The following is a 12,886-nucleotide window of genomic DNA, read 5'->3' as shown; positions in this document are numbered from 1 at the left end:
CAATTCTGAGCAAAATGTGGATGGGATCCAATTTATTTAGAATTGTATTTTTGATACGATCCGACCCAGATGATTGTGCAGTGTGCTAATTCACAGGCATTAGGAGGTACTCTCTCTCTTTTATTCTGGCCTTCACAGCCGAAAGGGGATGACCACATACTGGGTTGGCACAGCCAACATGTTGCCAGACCCACAGCCTGGAAGAGGGCGAAGATCGCACCGGCAACGGCATGACGCGTTCCACTCCGGATCGCAGCAGCCACCGCGACTGTGAGTCGGAGCTCGCCTTATATCCTGAACAGCGTGGCCAGGCTCCGCCCTTGGCCCCGCACCCCTCTGGATCCCCCAGATGGCTCTGTGCCTTGTCCACGGGTACAACTCGTAGAACGAGCTGTTACCCTCTAATTCTGTTGTCTACCAATCACCCAGCGGCACGCGCTCCAGTGACTCATTCCACGGCACTACAATTGTATAAGAAAAAAACAACTACAGCACCCTCGTATTTACTGACAAGGTATTCTTCTTACCTATAAAAGGCGTTCTTTGTCTGTGTGTGTGTGCACACGCTTGCGAGGGATTTGGCTCTCAAACGGTGGGGTTTACATTAAAAAAGACAGGTACCACGCCGTAAGCCTTGCGGTGAGCAATCGCTATTCGTTTTTCAGATTCGTCAACTTTAAAGTACTTTATTTTGCCGATTTAGTGCAGTTTCCGATTATCTATTTATTTAAAACGCCACTCGGCTGACCGGTGGTTGCCCCTGACAATGCACACGCGTCATCGGTGGAGAGGGGGGGGGATTTATCTTTCGCCTTATTTTACTGTGGCAAGGCCAAGATGGCTACCACGTCCAGATTCCTCAAATTATAATTATCAAAGCTACAGGATAAAGACATCCTCACAAAACTGTCTCCTCTAATGACTTCTATTCCTTCATGATCATGGACAGAGGAGGAAACCACATATTACAGTGCGCCAACCTCTTTCACCAGTATATTGTCGATGATTATGACAAAGTTGAGAGTGAGCGCCTTCTTTACATTCAACTGAATAAAAAAACCTGTGTGTTGAACAGTACGCTCATCTCTGGGATGCTATCAATGCCGACGGAGATGCAAATGCTCAGAATGTAGGCAGATTCGTTTTTTTGCCTTCATCCTTCACAGCTGGACCAAGATACATGCATGAGAAGACTCATGATGCCATGACGTACATCAGCAAATATGGCAGGCCCAATCTCTTTACCACCTTCACTTGCAATCCGAAATGGAAGGACATCCAGCTTGAGCTTTATCGAAATCAAAAGCCAACAGACACACATGACATCTTAAGAAGGGTCTATAAACTCAAAGTTTAAGACATGATGCTTATTACGACTAACGAAGGCGGCGTCGTTGGAAAGGCAAGCAGTAACTTGCACACCATTGAGTGCCAAAAATGTCGTCTTCCTCATGCTCACATTTTGGTATGGATGAAGGAAAAATGTCATGCAAGTGACATTGACACATTTATCAGACCCTGCCCATCAAGACCCTGCCCTTTTTTATATGGTCTGCAATCAAATGGTCCATGGCCCATGTGGGCAGTTCAATCCAAATTCGACATGTATGCAAGACCGCAGGTGTACCAATAAGTATCCACTAAACTTATTGAAAGACAGTCAGTCGGGCCATGATGGCTATCCTCTATATCGTTGAAGAAATACTGAGCATGGTGGATTTGAAACAACGCTCAGACCTGCTACTAACTCTCAAATTAAGGTTGACAACCGGTGGGTCGCTCCCTACTGCTCTTTTCTGTGCAAGATCTTTGAGGCACACTTTAATGTGGAATTCTGCAATTATGTGAAAGCCATCAAATATGTTTGCCAATACATTAACAAAGGCTCTGACATGGCTGTCTTTGCCTTACAAAACAGAGGGGCAAAGTGTGGATGAAGTTAAACATGTTGTCCAAGGACAATACATCAGCAGCAATGAGGTCATTTGGATAATTCTTGGCTTCCCCATCCATGAGCGTTCCCCCACAGTCATCCATTTGGCAGTTCATCTCGAAAATGGTCAACGCATCTACTTCACCGAATGAAATGCCCAGCAACAGGCCCTGGCTCCACAAGATACCACCCTGCTGGCGTTCTTTGTTTTGTGCCAAAGTGACCCATTTGCTGCCAACCTGCTCTGCCATGAAGTTCCCTCCTACTCTACATGGGAGTGCTAAAAAACATGGAAGCGACGTGCTGCTCATGGTGAATCTGATGCCTTACGACGAGTCTACACAGTTCATCCGAACAATCAGGAGTGCTACTTTCTCCGAATGCTTCTCCGTGTTGTCAAAGGGCCCAAATCTTTCCAACACTTCAAAACAGTGGAAGGAGTTGTCTGTCAAACATACAGGGAAGCTTGCAATCTTTGTGGAATTCTTGAGGGTGATCAGCATCTTGATAAAGCTATGACAGAAGCTTCTATTAGTCAGTCCCCTTCCCAACTGAGATTGCTCTTCTGCATACATCTTCAAGTTTGCAGCCCATTTAACCCCATGGGACTCTGGCAAAAATACAAATAGGGCATGAGCGAGGACATCATCCACAGAGCTCAACGAGAAAATCCAAACCTCGACATCAACTTTTCTGATGTCATCTTCAACCAGGCCCTCATCCTCCTTGAGGACAAACTGCGCTCCATTGGTGGAAAAGACCTCACGTCTATGGGACTACCACCACCCTACAGGGACAACCTGCATGTCCTTGCTCAAGAGATCCTACTGTACGTTAAATATCCTATGATGGCTTAGAGCGTCTTAAATATATTTAGAAAAATGAACCAAAGCTGATGGATGCACAAAGAGAAGCTCTACACGAAAAATCTTGGAAGACATTGAGACGTAAAATTGAGTGATTTTTTTTCCTTGATGCACCTGGCGGTACTGGGAAGACCTCTTATCTCAACCTGCTCCTCGCTGAGGTTCGCCAGAGGGAGAAAATTGCTCTTGCTGTGGCATCATCAGGGATTGCTGTGTAAGTCGATGTGTGTGTTTGAGTCCATATGTGTGTGCGTGTCGGTTGATGTGAGTGTGGGTCGATGTCTGTGTGTGTGTAAGTCGGTGTGTGTGTGTGTGTCTTTTTCGCCCGGGCAACGCCGGGTACTTCCCGCTAGTCTTACCTATAAATGTAAATTTGTGTCTGTCTGTGTGTGTGCACACGCTTGCGATGGATTTGGCTCTCAAACGGTGGGGTTTACGTCAAAAAAATTATAGCCAGGTACCACGCCGTAAGCCCCGCGGTGAGCAAGCGCTAATCCTTTTTTTACATTCGTCAACTTTTAATTAGTAAAATTAGCGATTTAGTGAGATTTATATTTATTTATTACGCCACTCGGCTGACCGGGGGTTGCCTCTGGCAACGCACACGCGTCATCGGTGGAGGGGGGGGATTTATCTTTCGCCTTCATAATGTAAATAAACAATTAGGTAAATTTTTCGAAGTTTCATATCCCCCCCACCCCAATGTGTGCATTTACTACTTTAGAGTCCGTAGATAGTAATATTATATTATGTGTGTGCGTGGTGTGTGTTTGTACACAACCAATATTTAACAAATAGGTTACTAATTTTTTTTTATAATAATGTGTGTCTAAGTCCATGTGTGCGTGTGAGACCATATTTGTGTGTGTGTTAGTCAATGTGTGTGTGTTAGTCAATGTGTGTGCGTGGTCTCTGTGTGTAGACAACTAATATTTTAAAATTTATTTAGAATTTTTTTTGTTATATTTATGTGTGTATCGAAGTCCATGTGTGCATGTGAGTCGATATGCGTGTCTGCGTCGATGTGTGTGAGTCGATGTGTCTGTGTGTGAGTCGATGTGTCTGTGTGTGAGTCGATGTTAGTGTGTGTCAGTCGATGTGTGTGAGTCGATGTTAGTGTGTGTGTAAGTGAAAAGAAATAACAAATTGTGTGTACGTCTAAATCGATGTGTGTGAGTCGATGTATGTGTGTGTGTGTAAGTCCATATGTGTGTGTGATTCGATGTGTGTGTGTGTGTAAGTCTGTGTGTGTGTGAGTCCATGTGTGTGTAACTCCATGTGTGTGTATCTAAAGTCGATGTCTGTGTGAGTCCATATGTGTGTGTGTGTAGGGCGTTGTGTGTGTCAGTCTATGTTTGTGTGTGAGTCCATGTGTACAGTGAGGGAAAAAAGTATTTGATCCCATGATGATTTTGTACGTTTGCCCACTGACAGAGAAATGATCAGTCTATAATTTCAATGGTAGGTTTATTTGAACAGTGAGAGACAGAATAACAACAAAAAAATCCGGTAAAAGGCATGTCAAAAATGTTATAAATTGATTTGCATTTTAATGAGGGAAATAAGTATTTGACCCCCTCTCAATCAGAGAGATTTCTGGCTCCCAGGTGTCTTTTATACAGGTAATGAGCTGAGATTAGGAGCACACTCATAAAGGGAGTGCTCCTAATCTCAGCTTGTTACCTGTATAAAAGACACCTGTCCACAGAAGTAATCAATCAGATTCCAAACTCTCCACCATGGCCAAGACCAAAGAGCTCTCAAAGGATGTCAGGGACAAGATTGTAGACCTATACAAGGCTGGAATGGGCTACAAGACCATTGCCAAGCAGCTTGGTGAGAAGGTGACAACAGTTGGTGCGATTATTCGCAAATGGAAGAAACACAAAAGAACTGTCAATCTCCGTCAATCTCAGTCTATGTATATGTGTGTGAGTCGATGTCTGTGTAAGTCGATGTGTGTGGCTCTATGTCCCTGTGTGAGTCGATGTGTGTTTGTGTGTCTATGTGTGTTAGTCGATGTGTGTGTACGTCGATGTGTGTTTGTGTGAGTCCATATGTGTGTGTGTGTAGGGCGTTGTGTGTGTGAGTCTATGTATGTGTGTGTGAGTCGTCTATGTGTGTATGTCGATTTGTGTGTAACTCCATGTGTGTGTATCTAAAGTCGATGTCTGTGTGTGTCAGTCCATATGTCTGTGTGTGTAGGGCGTTGTGTGTGTGAGTCTATGTGTGTGTGTGTAGGGCGTTGTGTGTGTGAGTCTATGTGTGTGTGTGAGTCGATGTTTGTGTGTGTAAGTCGATGTGTGTGCCTGTATTTTTCGCCTGGCCAATGTCGGGTGCTTCCCGCTAGTGGTTATATATGATTTCTTGTTGTTTTCACAGTACTTTTTTCCACATTGTGTAGTTAATGAACAGAGATTATATAAGCATTGACCCAAAACCACCAGAATTAATGCAATTAAAAATATATAAAAGAATAACTTTTTTAAAAAAATATGCACCACTTTAACTTTTTGCATTAAACATAATGTCATAACGAAATAATAATAATACTAAGTTACACATGGAGTACTAAAACCTCCAAACGAGGCTTTAATCTTAAAACAATCGTGTGTCCTATTCAACACCAGACAATTCCAGATGAATATAATGGCATGGGAATATCGTTTATTAATTTTACAATTCATCAATGTGAATTAAAAATGTACATGTTATTGCATACTCTGCAATTATGAATCTCCTTTGGATGGTTTTAAAATGAAACGAGGTACATTGTTTTAAAGTTATAAATGAAGAAGCAAAATGTGATGTTCGTATTGGAATGCGATGGATTATGATTGTTTGGGCGATTGACTTTTGACTTATCTCTAAAAAACACATTGTAAGAGATTCAGCCTTGCCCACGATTGGAAATTACGAAGACAGCGTAGTTGCTTTGTGTGAACACAGCACATAACAAACCCCATTTAAAACTTGAATGAAATTTAGCAATACAAAACACTATGTAGTTAAATTTTGATTTAAAGCTTTCGTGACTGCAGGGATTCATATTTTTTTATTTTATTGTTTCCCTTCTACGTGACTTTACCGAAAGAACCAAGAACACTAGATAGTTAATCAGCCACGAAGCAATAGCACTATGTAATTATGTCACACAATTTCTGTCCCTGGCTAGTAAGTGTTATTTTCTAATTGCTTATGCCTAAAAAGTATAGAAAATGGCTATTATTCCTCACAAAATTTGCTTTTGTGACAAGGACTTTACGTGAAGGAATGACACAAATGCACACCACGTTTTCTCATTGAAAATAGGTAAATTAAGAAATATCACTGTCCTAGCCATGTTCTGTACTTTTGAGGCATACGCAATTAAGAAATAACACTTAATACCCAGGAGCAATTTTTTTTGTTACACAGTGTCATAAACGTCCAGAATGTGATTGCTCATTTGCTGTTATCAAATGAAACTAATTATTTGACGATACAGCTGCTGATGCTGTGTTGGCGGTGGTGCATAAGCAGAGTTAACATTAAAAACAAATCCTAACACAATCGTCAACAATACATTATATTTCAATTTAAAGCTTTAAATTATATGATATATTCATAATAAGCCTACATGTTAAACACATTACACACGTTTCTATTAAAGTCGTGTTTAAAAAAAAAATGTATTGCATTTGTATGTATTTATTATGAAACTGGTATGTGTCCATGAATGATCATGAATATAGCCGCGGCTCATAAAAAAACTCCCCAACACTATAAACTTGAAAATTGTTTGTAAATTGAAAATGGTGATATAACGACTATCAATGGTAAAACAAATGTCACATTATCATCAGTAAAACGATAATAAAAAAAAACACAATAATGAGCGTACAAATTACGTGATGATATGATTGATGATATGATGTTTGGCTATTTAAATATCAATCACATGCTCTTATTGCGGTTGACTAATAGGGCACTTGCCGCGTATGTTTAGCCATAGCCAAGTCTCATTAACGACGTGTGTCTGCTTCTCAACATGCAAACTAATTTAACTAAAGAGGCAGGCAAATGTCATTTAAAAAAAAATACTTCAGCTCATCGTTAATTTACAGATCAAGTCTCAAAATCTCCACACGCTGCTTCATGACATTTTACATATACAAATATATTTTAGAGACGTTTACAAAAGACCAATTTCCTAATATAATAATAGGGTTTTTCCCCTTTTTTTTCTGGCAACAAAACTGAAACCTTTTTACGAGGATTCATGTCTGCATTAACCACAATACCGGCAGTCAAAATGCAAACAGAAACTGATTGGTCCACACCAAGGGACGGTTTTCTTTTGAGCCTCGACCCAATTAGTGCTCGACCAGATAAATGTGGGCTGTGACCTTCTGATCCATAGCAGCCAGTAACCACTGTGGAAATTAAGCCGACGGGCGACATTTTTTCACTGTTATAAAAGCATACAAATACACCCATTGCAGTCAATTAACGGACTGTTGGGGTAATTGCTGTTAGCAAGCACCTATTAAGGCCGGAGCGGCACACGCGGGGGTGGGTGGCCGGTAGCACGGCCGCCTTTGTCTCCCAATGCTGATGTTTACACACTGCAGCAGGTGCTCATTTCAAGGCTGAGTTGACCTAGGGGATGCCCGGTACTGGCTCATATATTCATCATTGTTGTTTGTTCGTGAGTGGGAATTGAACTCGGGTTGCCGGGTTTGTAATGTAGTGCACTAACCACGATGCTAGCACTACCCATTATATATATGTTCACCACACACACACATATCTAACATTGTGGTACACATCGTTTTAGCCACACAATGTTAAGCATTTAAACACTTAACAAAAGTATGTGTGGCGTTAGGCTGATCTCTTCAAAATGCGCAGAAAATAAAATGACTACTTTCTGTTCAATTTAATATATACATTTTTATGTATGCCTGATAACAGCATCCACTTTTAAAGGAGAAAATGCACAATCGATATTAATATTCAGGTACCAATAACCTAAATTGTCACAGTTCTTCAAACAATGACAGTACGCACAGAACACAGTTTGTTTTCCTGATAAAATCTGCGGATCTGTTCAATGTGTTTGCCTCCAATGGAGAATGACGTCACATTATTTTATTTTAAATCAAAGTTGCTGAGCAGAAGCCCAAAGACCCAAAACGCCGTGTCCAGTAACAAACAGTAGTCATGACCGTGTAATAAATCACAGCCACGATCATGGTTGAAGTTCGGGGTGGGGGGGGGGCAAGGGGGGGCATTGCTTCCCCCCCAAACTGGGCACCTTTATTAATTTATTTTCAGTAGTTTAGAATTAAGATGACAAATAAATAAATTATATCCACCCGCGATTCCTAATGTGAGGGGCAAAGCGAACCCCTCCTCCCCCGCCCCCCCCAAAATATAGAAGTCAAAAACTCCGCCTATGGCCAAGATGTTTCTTGAAATGAGCAAGGTTATGAAAGCTTTGTATAGTAGACAATGTCAGGTAATTGTCAAAAGTCGAGCAAGGTGTAGAGTAGAAGAGGAAGTGTTTCGTACCTGCAGCGGGCGGATGGCACAAACCAGTCTGGTAGTCCTTATTTCGAACACGGCAAATGAGCTGCAATCTCCACATCATTTCTACCCAACGTTTGAACAAAAAAAAAGACCTTGATGTAGACAGAACACTTCCCTTCATGTATTTTTCATGTAAAAGTGTCGCAGACGTTTTGTTGCTTATTATTTATTTATTTACTTTGCATCAACTTGCTGGACGTTTACGTGTTTTATGTATTTTAATACGTAGCTTGGTGTTATGCTAATGTGCAGGTTTGCTTTGTGGAGCACTTTGATGTGTTTTGCTCTTGTACTGCATGCTGTTCAGCGTGATGTTTGATATTTTACTCCACACGCCAGAAGCTTCTTCAGTGGCAGGGAGCTAAAACGTCGGCTATCACGCCATACCACACACGGTACAACCCGAAAACACGCGAGGAAAAATATAATTTGCATAATCATATAGTGTTAATTAATTAATCTGTAATTTGTGAAGGGTGTTATTTTACCAATTTGTCTGGGAGGTTACCTTGTAGCCAATCATTTTTTTGTTAATCCCCTCTGTGTGTTGCCTTCATTTACAATTACAGCTGCTGATCTGGCATTCCCTGGGTGAATTGTCATAAGTGGTACAAATGTTAACGTTTCGGTATAAAATTAAGATGGCATGAATATTTTATAGTAAAGTTTACAGCAACAAATAGAGAATCATCCAAATAGAGTATACATTGCAAATGCGTCGTCTAACCACCGTATATATTTGCAAAAATAATAAATAATCCATTAATTAAAATTGCATTCCCCGAGGATCTCATGCAATGCAGATTAAATTATGAATCATCATTTGTTTAAGCACACATTTGAATAGTGTAATCTTTTTATGAATTCAACCTGTTTTAACCTCATTCTTTGGCCACCATTATAGAAATTAATAGCATTACAAATATTGTAACTGGGGCAAAACAGTGAGACATTGGTGAACTCACTGTGCTATGACCCCGGCTGGCCACCAGGGTTGGCTTCCTCGCCATGGCTAACATCAGCAGCGAGTGACATTTGAACCAATTCTGGGCCCTTCCTTCATCATCACCACCACCACCGCCACACTGACCAACAGAGTGAAGGACTGGCAAAGCAACCCCCATGACTGACACTGCATGGTGAGGCCTTCATACAACAGTGGATTGATAAAAGGGGACATCAATTATTTGAATTAATAAATGTCATTACACAACTAATTCCACAAATAGCACATTTAAAATTTACCTTAATCCTTATCATCATCATCATCATTACATAATTTTTAACAGCGATTAGTGTCTGGGGAATAATCACTGTGACACGTAACTCATTCTTAATTGTAATTCTGCCACGGAAATGTTATCACGCACCACTCTTGCATTTTCCATACGTACACGTGTATATATTTAAGTCTGTGGCTGTTCTGCAGTCGCTCTGCTTTCATCTCCTTCCATAATAACCTGTCCGTAGAGTCTTTTCTCACACGTGATTGCATGTGTCGACACACCAATTCGTATTAACTATTACGATGCCATGGCGATATTAAGGCGACATCGCGGTGAGTCAAATTGCTTTGTAGTGTGGAAGGTTCAAACCTCTAGGTCAAAGCCTTTTTGGAAGCTCCCGATTTCTGCCCCCTCCCACTACCCCCGCCCCCCAACAAACCCCTCCCCCCACTTCCCTATCGCCAATGGGTTTTGGAGCCATTGTCCCAAACTCAATGAATCACTGTAACAATCACAAATTCATGGAGCTGTAACAATTTTTATTATTCAACTTCAATGTCACCACCGTGTGACCTTAACCATGTTCCTGACTTACAAACGTATTGCCTGCCGTCGGAGTCTTACGTGAAATGCTAATTAAAAAACAATCTCACGCCAATATAATCTTGGTGTCTTATTTTAAAAACGGTATCTCATTTTGAAAAACCCGCGATATATTCTGAATGTAGGCTTGAACATTTATAGAACAGATTTGTATCTGGAGGCACGTTAAACATTGTTTCCCCTTTATTGATCACATGCAGGCTGATTACATGCTGTATTTTATACAAATGTGAACAAATAATTCTAAGTATCAAATTTCTGTAACTTTATTTTCACACTTTCCATATTTTTTCAGTATGCTATAATTATTCATAATAAAGGTTTTTGGGTTAGATCGCGTTATTTATAAATGTGTCGCAACCGTCCACCACCCGACATGGCCAATCAGTAAAAAATGTGTCACGTTGACAAAAGACAAATAGTTCCCTACTTTAGCCCACCGGTGTGTTGAAGAGTGAATCCACAACAATTTTTTAGTACGACGTTTCGCTGGTAATTACATCCAGCATCATCGAGCAATTTGCCAGAATAGTGTAACCCTCCACCTACTATAATTCGTTTTGAAGACAAGCATGCTGATGTCTTTAAATCTCCATTGGTTCTGTTCACTCTTCATGTTTAATTTTGCCTCATTGTAGTTTGCCAGATATAATAACAATTTTAAAAACATTTATCAGGCCACTGCTGGATCAATATCTTCACATGCCTTTAGATTATGGGGGTTGTTGACCATGCTTCACCATGCTAGCCCGCTTGGTGGATGCTGGAGTTGGGTAGTGGTGGAGTTGCCCAGGTATCATTTGCTACTGATATTAAACATTTCTGGGAATTTAACTTAAACTTCAGGCTGCCAAATACAGTGTAATACACAATTCCCGAATATGAAAATTGCGCAAAATTGTTTCATAATAATCACCAGTCGTCATCTATCCACACCTGGGTGAAAGCCTCTCCAAGCCATCCCTATCAATCACCGCCAAAATGTACGACAGTCCACTTAGCTTCATCTGCACACAAGCTGATCACATCCCTCCATCTCCTTAGTAGACTTCCCGTTGGCCATGTTGTATGTGTGCATGTATGTTGAGCATCTTTCGTATCGCACTTAGCCAACCGTGCTAATCGCCCCTGCATTGTTTTCCTCGATGGTGGTCATGATCCCTTCTAGTGACGGTCAATAAGTTGTAATCGCTTGCATATGTTCTCTGATACACGAGTTCGTTTATCTGTCTCGTAGCGTAATACCAAGCATTGACCTCTCCATACTTTTTGATCCATGTGTTCACCCTAAATATATTATAACAAATATTCCCTCCCCTCCTCCCACTCTCATACCGTATTCTGAACAGAAACACATGTTTGGGTGCATCTTAACTTCCGATTAGCACGGTTGGCTATGTACGGTACGAAATAAGTTCAGCATACATACATGATCTCGTAGCCGTGTGTGCATTCCGAGCATATCTGTGTAACTTTATTGACACTAAAGGCACAAGTCGTGGGCTCTTCATTACTCTACAACGGCATCGTATAAATCCTGGAGGATGCGCTAACGTGAGACCAATTGCCGCTCCGGTCACGCAATTATAACGCGTCAAAGTTTGCCGGTGAAGTGTTGCTCAGGCTGTGCACATCAAAGGTGCCGTGCAGAGCACGCTCTCCTTGGGGTCGCAGCGTTTTGTTTGGTATTGCAAATACTTATAGCAGCGTGACACACACTCTCCGTGCATTTGTGGTGCTCGGCTCAGGCGATGCCTCCTGCTGTGGAACAAGCACTGCACCATTGAGTGATGTTCACTATTACTTACGAGAATATCCAGAATGGCTTTTTTTTATTGAAACGACTTTGAGTGCCAATGTCTCGCCGCCTCCCTCTCCCCCTCCATCTCCCCCTCTCTCCCTCACCCCCTCCTTCCATCTCCCCCTCATTCCCAATTCCCTTCCCTCCCCACAAAATAAAATGCAACATTTTACATATTTTTGGCCATTTTTTTAAAACCAGCATTTCATTTATGTTGTGGCTTGGCTCTCCAACACACCGGTGTGCTGTACTAGTGACGAATTGGCCACGTTTTGTTTACGTGACAACCCTTACTAGTTGGCTGTGTCGGGTGGTGGCGGGTTCTAACGACACAACATTTATATATTGACGCGATCTAACCCCCCCAAAAAACCTCTACTATGGAATTCATTTATCTTCTTGGTTCTTTCGGTAAAGTCACGTAGAAGGGAAATAATAAAATAATAAAAATAAAACAATAAAATACAATTCTCATGACTTTCGGCCACAACACAAGTAGCCTTCCTCAGGTGAAGAAACAGAACTGTCGGAAAGACAGCGCTCCAATGAACACTGCTAAGCTTGGCAGCGTATTTTAAGCTGGGTGGGAGGAGCAGAGCGCCTTGACAAAGGAGTTTACATATCAACAGAAGAATTTAGCATTGAAGTAGCCGTGTTAATGTGAGAGATTAGCAGGATGTTAAAGTCAGAAACTAGCATGTAACTGGGAGATTAGCATGATGTTAGTGTGAAGGATTAGCATGTAACTGGTCATGGAAGTAGCTATGTTAAAGTCAGAGTTTACATATCAACAGAGGCATTTAGTATATTGACGCTAAAGAACTGCAACTGCCCAACTATCATACAATAAACCGATGTGAAAGAACTAAATATAAAGTACATC

The sequence above is a fragment of the Petromyzon marinus genome, chromosome 5, assembly GCF_048934315.1.
Source record: "Petromyzon marinus isolate PM22_M1 ecotype Great Lakes invasive population chromosome 5, UKy_Petmar_22M1.pri1.0, whole genome shotgun sequence".
Classification (NCBI taxonomy): Eukaryota; Metazoa; Chordata; class Hyperoartia; order Petromyzontiformes; family Petromyzontidae; genus Petromyzon; species Petromyzon marinus.
This window is presented reverse-complemented; position numbering follows the sequence as displayed.